We start from the raw sequence: 14,934 nt of genomic DNA, 5'->3' as shown, positions 1-14,934 counted from the left end.
AGCTGGGAAAATAAAATATACTGGCCACAATATAAGGATTTTGACAAAACAGAATTACATATACTTTTTATTTTTTAGTATAGCAATTGTAATTGTTTTAAAACAATTTTGTCATATTCTATTTTTCAGAGCGCAGCAATATACAAAAACAAAAACACTGATATGCATATAAATGTCACAGGGATAGTGAAGGGACAAAAATATGTATGCTAGTGAAATTTATTTAACTAGTCTGAATTCATTTTCTCATAGAAATTATTTATATACAGCCAAGCATTGCTGCAAGCTACTTTTCGCTTAATCTGGGGTCCATCTCACGAAGCAGGTTTAAAAAACTCAGATTCAAATCTGCAATCATAAATTGATCTAGCTTTAGGTCGGGAACTCTGAGTTTTTGGTTTCACAATGGCTGCCATGAATTAGCTGAATCAACTCTAAGTAGGTCCACTCAGAGTTGAGCATGTGCTTAACAAGTAGGAGCCCAATTTGGCAAGTCACCATGACGGAATATGAAGAAATGGAAAAAAAAAAAGGAGTATGTGTTTGAAAGACAGAGAGACAGCGCAACCGCTGTAAAGGATGATGATGATGAAAGATGATGAAGGAGAATATTGTTGCTCGAGTTAATGTGCAGGTTTATATGAAGTGGCAGGTCGTTTTTACAATTAATAAAAGCACTCTCCTCTCTGTTGCTCCATTTATAGATCACTAAAATACGATTCTTCCTGATCAAAATCACACTCCTAGACAGAACCGTAATAATATATTTTCTGAATTACATTTTTGCAGCAGAAACTGAATTTCAGAAAGTTAAAAAAAAACAAAATGATACTGGTAAAAATTAAGTTTTATATACCTACAACCTAAAAGTACCTAAAAGCGTACACATTTTAAGTGGCTGTTTTGTAATTTATGAGCTTGACTGAATAGGTATTTATGATATATGAAATACATTTCTTCATAGTCAAATTAACACCAATGCTGACCAGTAACAATAGGGATATGGAGATCTATATTTTATTTCTAGACATCCATAATGTTAATTCTAGAGGAGAAGAATGTAATTTTTTTTGAATTGGTAATTTTGACAAAAAAAGTTAATTTTTTTTTTTCAGATATCAGGAATACATATTCAGTAAAATTAATACATATCAAAATGGCTTGCCATAGACTGCCATTTTGAATTGCAAGTGCCTGCTTCTAACGGACCTGTGACAACGCCGACTGCTCCTGAGTTTCCTGCCGGCACACTTACAATGTAATGCAATAAAGACGTGCACGGCGTCCCCTACCGAACAAGATGGGTAGCCCGGTCAGCAAGGACCTGAGGAAGAGCAGCTGCTGCACCCGCCGCTCAGAGTGCTTTTTCGTTTTCGAGTTATGGACAGTACTTTCCTGGCAGACCACGAAAACGAAAAAGCAATGTCCGCTGTGTTTTCTCTTTGATTATAGCATAAAATGTGCAGTCTTAAAGAAGAAAATACAAAAGCAAATAGGATGATTGATAGCTAATTTCATTTATGAGTCAAATAATGCAGCCACATTCTTAAAATGAAAAAGCATTTCTGGAAATGCTTTTTCATTTTAAAATTTTGCATTTCAAATTGAATTTTGGTATGTATTTGCTGGGGTACATTTTGAAAAAGAAATCTTTTTCTTTTTCATTTTAATTAAGTAAAAGGATGAGCAGTGTTAAAGAAGAAATTGAAAATGCAAACAGGATTATTGTTTACTAATTTCATTTATGAGTCAAACAGTGCAGCCACATTCTTAAAATGAAAAAGCATTTCTGAAAATGCTTTTTCATTTGAAATATGGTAACGATTTGCTTCCATAGGGGAAACCGTATCTGATGGGGAAACGCAGCTCGACGTAACACCGGTATTTCCATCTGAAAAACTCTGTTTTGTTGCTGGAGAACACCTCACTCTCCATCTCTCTGTGTATGCTGTACGTTAACACCTGCCAGCAGAAACACCCACCTACCCAACTGACAGACATAATGTCACTACATATCAGCCAATCTCATCCTCCCCTCTCTCATAACAAGGCGCGCACGAGTCATATCATTAAAAAAAGGTCAATTGTGTGACCTGAGTAACGTGCAGTAACGGGGTGTCTGCAATGGTAACTGCGTTATAGTTACAGTCAAAGTAATTACCTAGATTACTCGTTACTAAAAAAGGTAACAGCGTTGGTAACGTAAATATTTAAAGTATTTGATTCAATCATAGAACTTATTAATTTTGGAAAAAATCTATGTACCAAATAGATTTATCTGATGATGGTATGCATGGGAAATACAAAAGTGAATGTAAAAGTTAATATTTAATAATTTGAAAAAATGGGATTATGAAACCCTCATAACCATTGACATCAGGAGTATTGGGTGATGCCCACAGAAATACACTCCCACAGATTTTCTTTTAAGGAGATGACTGTTAGCAGAAATATAATTTGGACTTGTGATCATGTTGGAGGTGAACACAGATAAAGTGCAGGATGCTCCATAAATAGGAGCTTTTGAATTGTGTGATAAGTACTTGAAATATAAGTCAGCCAATTTCACTGAGTGATTCCAAAGTTTCAGCGGCATGAGCTGCTTCAGGCTCCAAAAGTAATTAACAAAAACGTTAAATAATTTGAGCTCATTGTACTCAAGCTATCTGGTGGAAAATGATGCATTAGTGTATTTTTGATCATGAGAGGAAAGAGCTCCTTTATCTGCAAAGGAAATACCTTATGGTGAGCCTGCTTCTTTAAAGACGCAGCTTTAGGGAATGCTGGTCTCTCCTTCTCTCTATTCTAATTGCTGTTTTCTTCTTTACATTTACAGCTTCAGTGAAAACTCTCTAATGAACATTGCACACTTCACCTGTAAGTAATATTTGACTGCAGCTTATGTCATGTGATTCAACAAACCAAGAAAAAAAACTAAAATCACAGGATAAATCTTCTGTGAGTTTTGTTTTAATACCTTTGAAAAAAAGTTTCATAACTCAGAACAGAGGACCCAGTATTCGAGGCAAGACAGACTGTCGGATAATTCAAAAAGTCTTTATTAAAACGATGGGTATGCGCTTCAGCTGCTGCAGTGGCTAGGGCATCTATTTGTAAAAGAAAACACAGGTTAGTGACCATGTAAAATTCAACAGAGGATGACATGAACATGTGAGTCACCAACCTGGTTTAACAGTTCAGCCTGTGTCCTGAGAACGAGATAGGATCCAGCCACTGGGCTGCCAACAAGACAGACAAACAGATCAGAACAGGAAGGCTACTGTAGGATTGGAAAAAATAATTTTGGCCATTAATAAAGCATTTTTGGAGTGAATAAAGTCATCATCGTGTCTTAAAACCACTAGCAAATCATTATATATTTCACTGCTTTACATAATTTGTCATATGATCAACTTAAACGACGACACTGGATGAGTAGAGGGAAGAAAGACAGTGTAGATAAAGAAAATACATTTATGATAACTAGTTTAGCAAAGGTAGGAAATATCAAGTATAAAGTGCAATGTTTAGCCTTATTTATACACAGTAAAATCTGCCAGTTTTAGGTTTAGGAGAGTGCAGACTTCTCTCACTTCTCTCAGCAGAGTGCAGATTTTTCTCATACAATGTTCTCAAAAAGAACAAGTAGGTTCTTTTTTTATACTTTGCATCCCCATTTTCAAAGCAACTTCTTAAGAGAGCGTGCACAAGGAGAAACTAGCACGTTCTTGCATGCGTTTAATAGGCATTCCACTCGGGAGCATGTACAGGGTTATGCATGTGCATTATTTATTTATTTTTTTGGGGTGGGAAATTCACGAATTTCCTCCACTATACCATAAGGGGTCCCACATGAGCAGTAGTCGATGCAATGACATCACAAGCAGCGAGCGTGCTGTGTGTGGGTTTACGAAAGTAAACATGGATTGTAGTGCTGGAATGCATCTACTGATCTTTCAGTTATTTTATCCGAAGCCAGCCATCCGAAGCCAGCGCATTCACAAAGCAATCTTTTCAGAAAGATCAAAAAGAAAGACCGCTCTCCATACTTTTGTTCGCCATGGTTGTTTTTTTTCCTGCTCCTGCATTGCAAGATGCAGAGTTGAGTTCAGTTCGGTTGAAAGCGACCTGACCGTTTAGACACAGGTTGCATTTGAAAAGATATCGGATTTAGGGGATTTTAGGTGGCTTGGGTTGTGTTGTAAAAAATTGGATCTATGTTGTTCAGACTGTCATGAAAAGACCAGATACAGTTCATATACGGGCAAAAAAAAAATCGGATTTGGGTCACTTTAGGCTGCCTTATTCTTCCAGAAGTAGTTTTACCCAACCAAGGTTAACAGACTGAAGACAAATATCCTCCTGTCTTTATTTTCTCTCTTTTAGGTAATAATTGCCTCCTGCAATGTTTTCAATGAAGGCCACTGTCCAAAATTATGATTTTTTTTTTCTGTGTGCACTCAGACTCTAGTGGTTGTGAAATTGCAGAGAGTTTCATTAAAGCCAAAGCTGAATGAAATATGGATGTACAGGGAGTGAATTAGAGTGATTGAGAGCGCCAAATATTGTCTTTGCAGTGTCTGTGCAATTCTGTCTTTAGGGGATAGATACTTTGACATAAGGAAAATAAAAAATATTCTTCAAGTTTAGCATCTTTGTTGATATGCAATAAAACTCTCTCACCCTGTTCTGGCATAGAGAATGCTGTTAAACGATTAAAATCTCTAATTGTGATAACAGAGATAACAAACAATTGTATCAGAAGAAAGGCTTTTTTTTCTGTGAAGAATTTGGAAACATTAGTTTTGACTTTGTGACACAAGACTAAAGAAAGCAGCACAGTGGAAAAAAATGTAAATGCCAAAAAAGTTTAAATTTTGGACATTATGCAAATATGAACTGCATATCACAGCCTCCTGATCAAACACAATCCATCCAGCCTGACAGAACATGTTTTTGCAAACAGCCAACAGATGGAGGCTCAAAAGTACCATTTCAGCACACTGAATAATTGGATATTGACACCAAGCTGTCACTGCACCGAGCTGGATCCACTGTGTCCCAGCTTGTTGTTATGCTCCATAAATGAATTGCAGCAGAGTCAACAATATAAATTCAGTGCTTTCAGTTTAGGATAATCCCGAACAGGCCTTCATGTGGAATAGTTTGGAATGAAGTATAAGATCATCTCATGGGTTTAGTCAAACAGTGTCAGCAGATGGCTGCTTTTTCAAGTGGCTTTAAGGATAATGTGGAGTCCGACCTTTCACCTTGACTGGAATTTAAGTTTCACAATTACCTACTGAATCTTATTTAGGTTCTAGAAAAATAATGTTCACTGTTGCAGCTACAAAAGATGGAAAACTTCTGACAGAAAGTGTACTTTCTTTGCAATGGTGCTGTGGGAAGGATGTACTGTTGTGGGAAAAGGAAGCTTAATTGAACAAACTAATGAGTAGTTCTTATATCCGTAGGGGATGTGCCAGTGAGATTGTTTGACAGTTTATCTGTGATAAATAAATTCTTCTGGAGCTAATTAGCTTATAAGCCCCCAGGGGAGGGGAGCGTTGAGTGTCCGAGGGTGTGCATGAGTATGTGTGTTTTTTTTTTTTGTGCATATTGCTATATCTTCAAGTCAACACTGGTCCACTTCCTGCACTGTCTCACTCGGCCCTCTTACGCACAGACAATCTCAGAACTATCCCCATTGTTCAAGTGTTGCCCATGCAGCCATTTATGAATTAAAATTAAAACTGACTTAATGCAAAACACGATAATTAATCTCACCAAAAGAGAGACTTAATTTGAAAGATAAAACGCAGTGATGCTTTTTTCTCATAAAGATGAATGTTATCACATATTAACAAAAAAGTGTTTTATATTTTTTTTAATCCAAATTAAAAATGTAATTATTCTCTGTTGCATGTGTATAATTTTGATGAAGTCTACTGGAAAAGTTGAAATTACACGCTGTATAAACATGCTGTTATGCACTTTTGTCACTTCTGTCAATATTTTTCTAAAATGATTTGTCTTCTTTTTTGTCACCATTAGAAGCCTGTCATTAGGGGCTTGATGTCTGCTGGTTGGTCAGCTGACCCACAGGAAATGTGGCAATAATGGATATAAACTTCTCTCTGCTTTATGATGCTGTTAACCTCTGAAATAAACTGGGAACGTAACAACAAACAAATTGAGTTACAGTTTAAAAGTAAAAATGTTCAAGAACCCTTGTTTCTAGGCCAGGTCTAGAAGCACTTGGATTGTAAAAATTAAGCTGACAATTTCGAAAGACTTGCAATATTCGAATAACATGCATGATTTAACTAAAATTTTTAAGAAATAGATGTTTCTCCACTGAGGTTTGCAAATGAAAGTAAGGATTTTATTTGTAACAAAACTTATGAAAAGTGAACAAGTGGTTGCTAGGCATCCTCTATCACCCTCTTCTGTATCGTGCAACAATGACTATGATTTATCACAAAATTGATGCTCTGTGCTAATTCACAAGAAGTTTCAGTTTTGTTTTGTAAGTTGAAAGAGTATTTTCCCAAATAATATCAGTGTTTTTTGTAAATATAACACTTGCCTTTGTTTGATCCATAGTAGTTTATCTGTTGAAACGATCTAAAATGAAAGGGACAGTTTTTCTCCAGTGACCTTGTCATACCTAATCTTAAGGTAGCCAGGTGAAAGGCAGCATTATACTTAACATGCTTCTCTGTTTTTGTTTTGCGACCAGGTTAAATAGTTGAGATGTGTTTTCAAATAATTTAATGTGGTAGTGACTTATCTCCATGTTTTGTTCAGTTTTGAAGTTGAATCTCACTCATATAAGCTTGTCTAGCTTTGTAAATATTAGAGACTTTGTTTCTCTTCTGTTTTTCAAGTTTCAAGCCATGCATGAGGTTTTTCCCACTCATTTTCTGTTTTTGCTTACTTCCCTCTACCAGGGACAAAAGTGGACATCTGCCATTCCTACAAAATCCTCCACAGCAAAAGTCAATTATCTGAAATCTGCAAGACCTCGCACACTATCTAAAAGATTAATCATGCTATATTTCTAGCCTGTCATATTATAAACTGAAGTATTGAACAATTATGTTTTATAACAATAACAGGAGGTGAAGTGAAAATGTTATCATCAACCTGCTCTGTTCTGGCAAATATTTTCCTTCAGATCTTGACTGCACTTTAGTGGGTCATTTATAGAAGGCTTCTTGGGTGACTTTCACCTACCACCCTTCTTGTTTTTATCAGTTTTACTGTTTAAAGATGTGTGGAACAGGCTGTCCTGATAAGAGCATATATACCAGTAAGACCACTTTGAGGAGTCAGAAGTTTTAGTTCAATCTTTTGAATCCCAGTCGGCCTCGGCAGATGGCCGCTCACACCGTGTCTGGTTGTGCTGGAGGTTTCGTCCTGTTAAAAGGGCTTTTTTCCTCTCCACTGTTACTACAAGCATGCTTAGTGTGAGGGATTGCCTTCAAGTCAATGAGTCGATGCAATCAATTGGTTTTCCTTTGATAGAAAACTTTGAATTAATTTGACTGTATTACCTGGTTGAATTAAAGTGCTGTTACATGACATGTGTTGTGAATTGGCACTGTATAGATAAACTGAATTGAATTGTCAAAAATTTGCATTTGAGGATCAGGGCTCTAGTGACACTGTGGTACAATACCATCTCCAAAGGCAAGATGTGACCAAAATTCTAACACTTGTATAGTCAATGTTCAAACATCTCCTTTTGGTTTATCAGGTATCCTCCTATCTCTATGCAGGTTATTATAAAAGCACTTAATGTGCTTATTTGGATGTAAAACCATTAATATAGTTTAAAGCCTTATAAAAAGCCTCACCTTAAGAATAGATCCTTGGGTGTTATGTATATGTAAACTCCTTTTCAATATTTTCTTCACAAGATTTCTGAATTGCACGTAAAACCCTCAATACAATTCAAAACTGAACTCTGATATTCTTGTATAATGCAAGAAATATACAGTGTACAGACAAGGTGCTAGTCGAATCAATGTGTGCCTTTGACAGGGAATTTTTATTTTTTTCTTGTGGAAGCACTTTTCAAAAGAAAATATTAACAATAAAATCTGTATGAAATGCTGCTTAAGCTTCTTGAACTGCACAGATTAAATTCACCAAAAAACTTTATTGAAAGCTTCAGTAGGGATAAAAGAAATAAGTTTTCAGTTATACTGAACAACATTCAATGTATCACCAAGAATTTGCTTCTGTTAATCCATTAAGCAAAGAGCTCCCTGCCATGGTCAAATGTTCAAGAGGCTGAAGATGAATGTCTTTAAACAAAGAGCTTGTTGAAGTGAGAATTTGAGGAATAGAGGTGGAAGACAATATGCACCTGTAGAATAGAGCGAACATGATAATTGTCCTAAATTATAAAGTGTTGCTGACATCTGTCACCCCAGAATTTCTTTTGACAATTGAGGAGAAATAAACACAGAACGTTCTTTCTGTTCTGTAGGAGTGTAATCCTCTCGCCTCCATGTGCTCTTTTCTTTTCTTGTGACAATGATAATTATAGTTTTTGTTGGACGGCTTTCAAGGATTTATCTCCTCCTTGTATTAATGGCTTTCTAAAGCTTTTAAATCCAAAAAGTTTAATTCGTTGCTTCTGTATGGCAATTCAATTTTCAATACTTTTTGTAACATTCTTCTCATGTTTTGCAGTAAAATATTTTCACAGCTCATGAACTCTGAAAAATATGGATATAATGTTGAATTTCCATGTATTATATGAGGTAGACTTTTGGTTTGTCTTGGAGGTCAGTCTGTTTGTCAAATAGGTTAAATTTGAATCTAGCTCCTTCTCAAAGTTTTTTTCTTCACGTCAAAAGAAATAATTTTCACAAAGAGGTTTTGTTGTCAATTAAAACAAAGGTCTCTCGACCTTCTGTTCTCAAAGCACTGAATTAAGGGTTTTTTTGGTTTTCATTTGGGTATGTAGGACATAGTTCTTAAAAAAAGAAGCATTTAAAGCAACAGTACATTAATGTATATTGTGATAACAGAATATAACCACAGGCCACTTCATGTAAATATATTTTAATTTCAAAAGCGCAGCTTGTATCTTCACAAGCTAGATTGGTTTTCAGCTGCTGTAAGGCTTTATCTTCTATACATAAGTCTTAAACCAATTTAATCTGACCACTCAGACTAGGACAAGTTTCACAATGGATTTCTATTCTCCTACAACGACATTAACAAACATTGTTTTAAATCTTTCCAAAGCCAACACATTTGTGTATTTAAACATTTAACTCTTATGCTGTCATAGTGTTATTCTCCTAAGCAGAGACATACAGTACTTATGTCCAAGTACTGTATGTGAGACATATCCAACATTGTTCCTTTATGTTCACCAACATGCTACTTTGAAATATTTGACTTACTACATGGGTTGTTCAAGATTTTTTGGAGGGTTCTATTTCAAAGAGTTAAGAATAGCCTCATCTTGAAATAGCAAAACAAAACAAAAAGAACAAAATCAAAACAAAAAAAACATTATAGTAAAAACCCATCGTATCCTTGATATAACTGATTTTAAAGCAACAGGTGTGAAATAAATGACAGCGCTGTTATTTTTAGAAATATATAATTTCCAAGGTGTGACTATTTGTTTTAGATTCAATCATCCAAACGTGGCTGTTTCATAAAGAAACATGCTCCAAATTTTTGCTCCCAAATGACCTATAAAGTTTGAGATTAAACATTTTGGTAACCACAGAAGGCACTAAGATACAATCCATCTGTGCTTAAATCAAGTAAATGTCCCCAACATCAAACACATGTGAGGGCCAGCTTTTCTAAATGTCTTCCAGTGTTGTAATTGTGGAAGAATGAGTGACAGACTGTGGAGCACACCCCCTCATTCAAAGTTTTAATCTGACTGCGCCACCTGTGAGGCTCGTCAGAACTCCAGCCCACAGGGGCAGAGCGGGCTTCATTACTGTGTCGTTGGTTCTGGCCCAGTTCTCCCCTCACTCTATCTCTCCTTGCCTTTCTATTCTTCGGTACCTTGCAGGCATGCTGCAGAAATGAGTCGGCTGCTCGGTCCTCTACATCGTTCCATGGCCGCAATTTGTCATTTTTCACACGAGATGAAGCCTTTTATGAAATGAAATGAGTTTCCCTAAAATGAAGCGCCACAAAAGCTCCGTGATTAATTTGCTTGTTAGGCTATTGCAGCTGTCACCTGTGGAAGACATCTGGACAGCAGATTGACTAATGCCAGCAGTGGGCCTGAAACAGAGCTCTCTCTCTTCCATAACCTACCCCACAGTCAGCCTTTCAGCAGGCTTTTAAAGGCACTTCTCTCTGTTTGATATAGCCTCTTTCTGAGGGGCAATTAATAAGCATTACTTGTGATTGACATGGTAATTAGTTGCATTAATGTGGTCATAAGAGGCTTTGTACTGTATGTTGGGGGGAGTGAACTAATGTTAGGAAACTGGGAATGAGCTGTGCAACCTCTCTTAAAAAGTAATTGTCCATTGGATAACCACTGCGTTTTTTGACAGTAATTTTGTCAAAAACAGCGCTGCCAAAGAAGGAAAAGAGGTATTTCAGCTCTCAGATTACAGACCTTTTAATGACATGGATCATTTAATATCAATGCAAATAGGTTTTTTAGCTGTGAAGTCTTAAAAATGCACTCTTAGAACACTGATAATACAACAATGATACAGACAAATACAATGGGTACTGGGTACACTCGGTATTATCAACCAATTATTACCTTTTTTACAGTAAATTAGACAGTCACTTAAAAAAAAGAAAAAAATCTGTCTTAAAATTATCGATTTTTAAAAAATATATTATTACAAAAACAGATTGTCAGTATGAATACCCTTTCATTGGATGACTCATATTACAGCAGCAAATTTTATTTGATTTTTGATGTTTTTATGGTCATTTGGATTATATATCTTCAGTGATGAGTTCCATGTCGTTGAGGTTGGAGGGCCTTCTTCTCATCAATCTATTATTTTGTTCCCGTCCATGTTTTGATTTTTTGTTTTTCTAAAATCGGACATAAGTCACCAGTATCAGTGAATCAGATTTATTATCCCGAAGACTCTGTGAAAGTATTTTTATCCAATGGCTATGGATTTGTTTTGCAGATCACAATCTAGAAGTAAAAGGAGAAGAAGTAGACCAGTGCAGATGAAATTCAAGTAGTATTGTTGGGGAGCATAATGAATGCTCTTACTTGAAGTGGGGGTTAGGTCAAGGCTCTGGGGAGAACTCTCTTTGCTCCAAGCCGCCTGCAGTGAAACATGTTGTGGAAGGTGGCATCGTTCCTAAATGGTTTCCTTTCTGCAGGGAATCTTCATGATTAAATGCGGGAGCGTGGACAGGCAGATGGTGATAGTAGATGACTTGAGAAGTAGAGCTGCAAGGGACAGCCAGGTGAGTTTCCAAGTGAGTCCATTCTTGTAAGAAAGATAGAGTGCTTGAGGAATCTGATCTCTGACGGTGACAGCAAACTTAAAAGAACTGCTCTAGGAAATAGAGGAAATGCAAGCAAAGAAACTTAGTGCCTTCATAAAGAAAGTATATGAGAGGAAGCTTGATTTTCCCACACATAGGTGGACAATCAGGTGTATGTGCTGGTGTGAGGCAGATCTTACATCTCTTGGAGCTTGCTGACATGATTGCACTCTGTCAAATGCAGCCAAGCTGTTACTGATCAACCCAGCTCTTTTGTGGAGAACTATAACAGTTAACACACAGAGAAATACAGAATGTCGTTGGACTATTAATTAAGATTGCCTTGCATTCATCTGAACGGCAAAAAAATTGAGCTTGAAAAACTCATCATTTAAAAAAAAACTTTCTTTACATGCATTCTAATTACATTTGTAAGAAGTATTATCCATCCATCCACCCATTTTCCATCACACTTTTCCCAAGTGGGGTCGCAAGGGGTGCTGGTTCCTCTTTCCAGCTGTCTACAGGCGGGAGGCAGGGTACACCCTGGACAGGTCGCCAGTCCATCGCAGCGCAACACAAAGACAAACAGGACAAACAACCATTCACACACACTGTTACGACCCGGCTCAGCCAGGGAAAAAGGAAGTAACATTAAAGAAACCCTGGTGGTAAGGTTTTAACAATTTAAGGATTTATTGTTTGGAATCAAAACGTAGGGACTCTCAACAACAGAGTATTCACTAAAACAAAATCCACAAAACAGGGATGTAAATCAAAGAACTTAACCAAATAAATTGATCTCTCAAAACAAGTTAAACAAAAACTAAAATACAAATCTCTAATGGCGTTTCAAAGTTCCCCCACCGGGACAAAGCAAGTTACACAAGAAATCAAGGTTAACAAAATCTGTTAGAGCGGACTACTGTAAGCTATCAAAGCTAACACAAGTTTTACAGCAGTCAAACCTACACCCCACAAAATGGCAAGCTGTCTGAACAAAGGATCAGCCGCGCCTTCCCCTAGGAAGTCCTTTGGTTTTAAATGGAGGCCTCAACAATGATTAGTGGAGCAAGCAATTGGTGATCCAATCACAGTAGGCCCCAAGGTGTGTCACAGGAAAACATCCGCTTCCAGGTGCAGTCAATTTGATCAGGCCTCTGAAAAAAAATAAAATAAACACAAACACAGAAAAGGCCACTGGCCGTAACACACTCACACCTAAGGAGAATTTAGAGAAGCCAATTAACCTATCAGTCATGTTTTTGGACTGTGGCAGGAAGCCGGAGTACCCAGAGAGAACTCATGCATGCTGAGGCAGGACATGAAAAATCCAAGCAGAAAGACCCTGGGCCGGTAATCGAACCCGGAACCTTCTTGCTTATTTTCTTTTTTAATGATATTTTTTCAGTGAAAGTAGACAATCTTTTTTTATGAGTTCAGATGAAGATTGTTATCTCTTCAAAATAACATGACCATGTTACATTTCGCATCGTTATTGAAGGGGTTTCTATGCTGCACTTCCTACATCATCGACTTACATTGACATTTACCATTGTTCCTTATGTTGTAAAACAACATTTTTACAAGAAAGAATCTGCATATATACAAATTTTGACCAACTTTTTTGTGAGAGAATGTGTTTTTAATTAGGTCATGTAAAACAATCAGGTTCGGCAAAGACCCCTCCCCAGCCAGATCCAGTCATGAGTCTCAAGATCCAAAAGCATTTCACACTCAGATGAAACCCAAAATAGCCATGGAGTAAAGTATAGTACCAAGCCACCATCTAGAGACAGCCAGGAGACACCTAAGGACCCAGCCCTGAATGCCAATAACTGTCATGATCTTGGCACCTATGGCTGGCTTTGGCATTTACCCACTTCTGCTCACTTCTACCCCCTTGAGGTAAGTAGTAGAAAGCCGGCCACTGACTTTATCTGTAGGTGCCGTCTGTGGTGGGGAGGAGGGGGTTCTGTCATGATCTTGGTGCCTATGGCTGGATTTGGGTCTATTTTCACTTCTGCTTTGCTCCGCCCAGTGCTCAATGTCTCTAATCAGAGCCCCTTTTCCTGCTTCTGTTTAAGCTACCTGTTCTTCACCATTGGTGCTGGATTATTTGAGCTGAGTGTGAGAGTATAGCGTACCCTGTTGGTTTTTGACTGCCTCATCCTGACCTGTTTCTGCACCCAGACTTCTGAGTTTTGGTTGCTCCTGTTCTGCTCTGTATGCCTGATCTATTTCCAGGCTGTTACCTAGATTTTGACTGTTATTGACCTTGGACCTGTCTTCTGACCCTGGCTTGAATTATCCCTCTGGACCCTTCTGTTCCTCTGCATGCTCTGGCTGCTGCTCCACTTCTCTCCTGGATCACTAGAATTGGTTCTGTCACAAGCTAAGGAGTTACCACTCCTCCGGACTTCACTCCTTCTTCTGGGCTCAGACTGAACTTTACCAGGATGGTGACTCTCATGCTCATTATCATTTCCCATCTAAGTTCTGAAGTCACTGACCTGAGTTTGTGGACCTGTTTTTTGTGCTTTGTCCAGTTTTTCTACTAAGGATAGCTATGGGCTCCGCTTTTACTGTGACTACTTGTATGTGCTCTCTTTAACCTTTTTTATTTGAAAACAGAGCCATCTGCTTAACAGTCTTTTTTTCTAGACACAGCTACCTATGGAGTCAGTCTACTGTCACATTTTCTCACATAGAAAGTATTTATGGATCAGAGTTTTTATGTTCCTTCTGTGTTTCTGCTTAGGTCTTCTTGAGCCCCCAGTTGACCATGGCAGGGGCCGCTCTCACGGAGCACACTAGTTCTGCTGAAGATTTTGTCCTATAAATAGGGACAAAATGTCAGCAAATACCTATTGTTCAGATAAGTTATATATCGTGAATAAACAACATATGGCATCGTAAGCACTTTACAGAGACAATTCAATCAGATCATGTAGTCAGATAGGTTCAAAGTTATTTAAGTAAAACCAGCTAATTGCATCGGCTCATTCACTCGTCAGCAATCCTTCACACCAAGCATGCTTGTAGCAGCAGTAGTGAAGAGGAAAATGCCATTTTAGCAGGAAGAACCTCCAGCAGAACCAGGCTCAGTTTAAGCGACCATCTGCTGAGGCCGACTGTGGTTCAAGGAGACAGAAGCAGACCCACAGAAAGAAGCAGAAATATAAAATGTATCCACCTCCACAGGTGGTTCCCTACAGGAAAGACAACCAGGCAGACAAGGTTCTGAGCCAGCTCCCATTTCAGAGGATAAAATAGAGCACATACAGTTAGTCAAACTGTTCCCACTGGTCCCCACCCATTTAAACCTGTTGATCGGCGTTTAGCGCCATTGGGAATGGCTCACTGACACGTGTCTACCCTGGTCAAAAAACCTGGCAAGCGACCTATGTTATATAGTTTACTGTAGCTATTTCTATATAAGTTCAGCCTTTTTTCTAGTTGTTC

General features: G+C 37.8%; 1 long non-coding RNA gene across 1 annotated transcript; it reads right to left on the bottom strand.

Moving 5' to 3' along the window:
- Nucleotides 1-10,599: 10,599 nt before the first annotated feature.
- On the bottom strand, nucleotides 10,600-11,534 carry LOC119791557. The gene is made up of 2 exons (XR_005281875.1): nucleotides 11,249-11,534; nucleotides 10,600-11,167 (listed from the first exon to the last, which is right to left on the bottom strand). It is a non-coding gene; the product is annotated as an uncharacterized LOC119791557 (long non-coding RNA).
- Nucleotides 11,535-14,934: the final 3,400 nt, after the last annotated feature.

Source organism: Cyprinodon tularosa, unplaced genomic scaffold, assembly GCF_016077235.1.
Source record: "Cyprinodon tularosa strain WSP-4 unplaced genomic scaffold, ASM1607723v1 ctg395, whole genome shotgun sequence".
NCBI classification, from domain to species: domain Eukaryota; kingdom Metazoa; phylum Chordata; class Actinopteri; order Cyprinodontiformes; family Cyprinodontidae; genus Cyprinodon; species Cyprinodon tularosa.
Note: the sequence above shows the minus strand (reverse complement) of the source record. Positions and strands in the feature narration are given on the sequence as shown.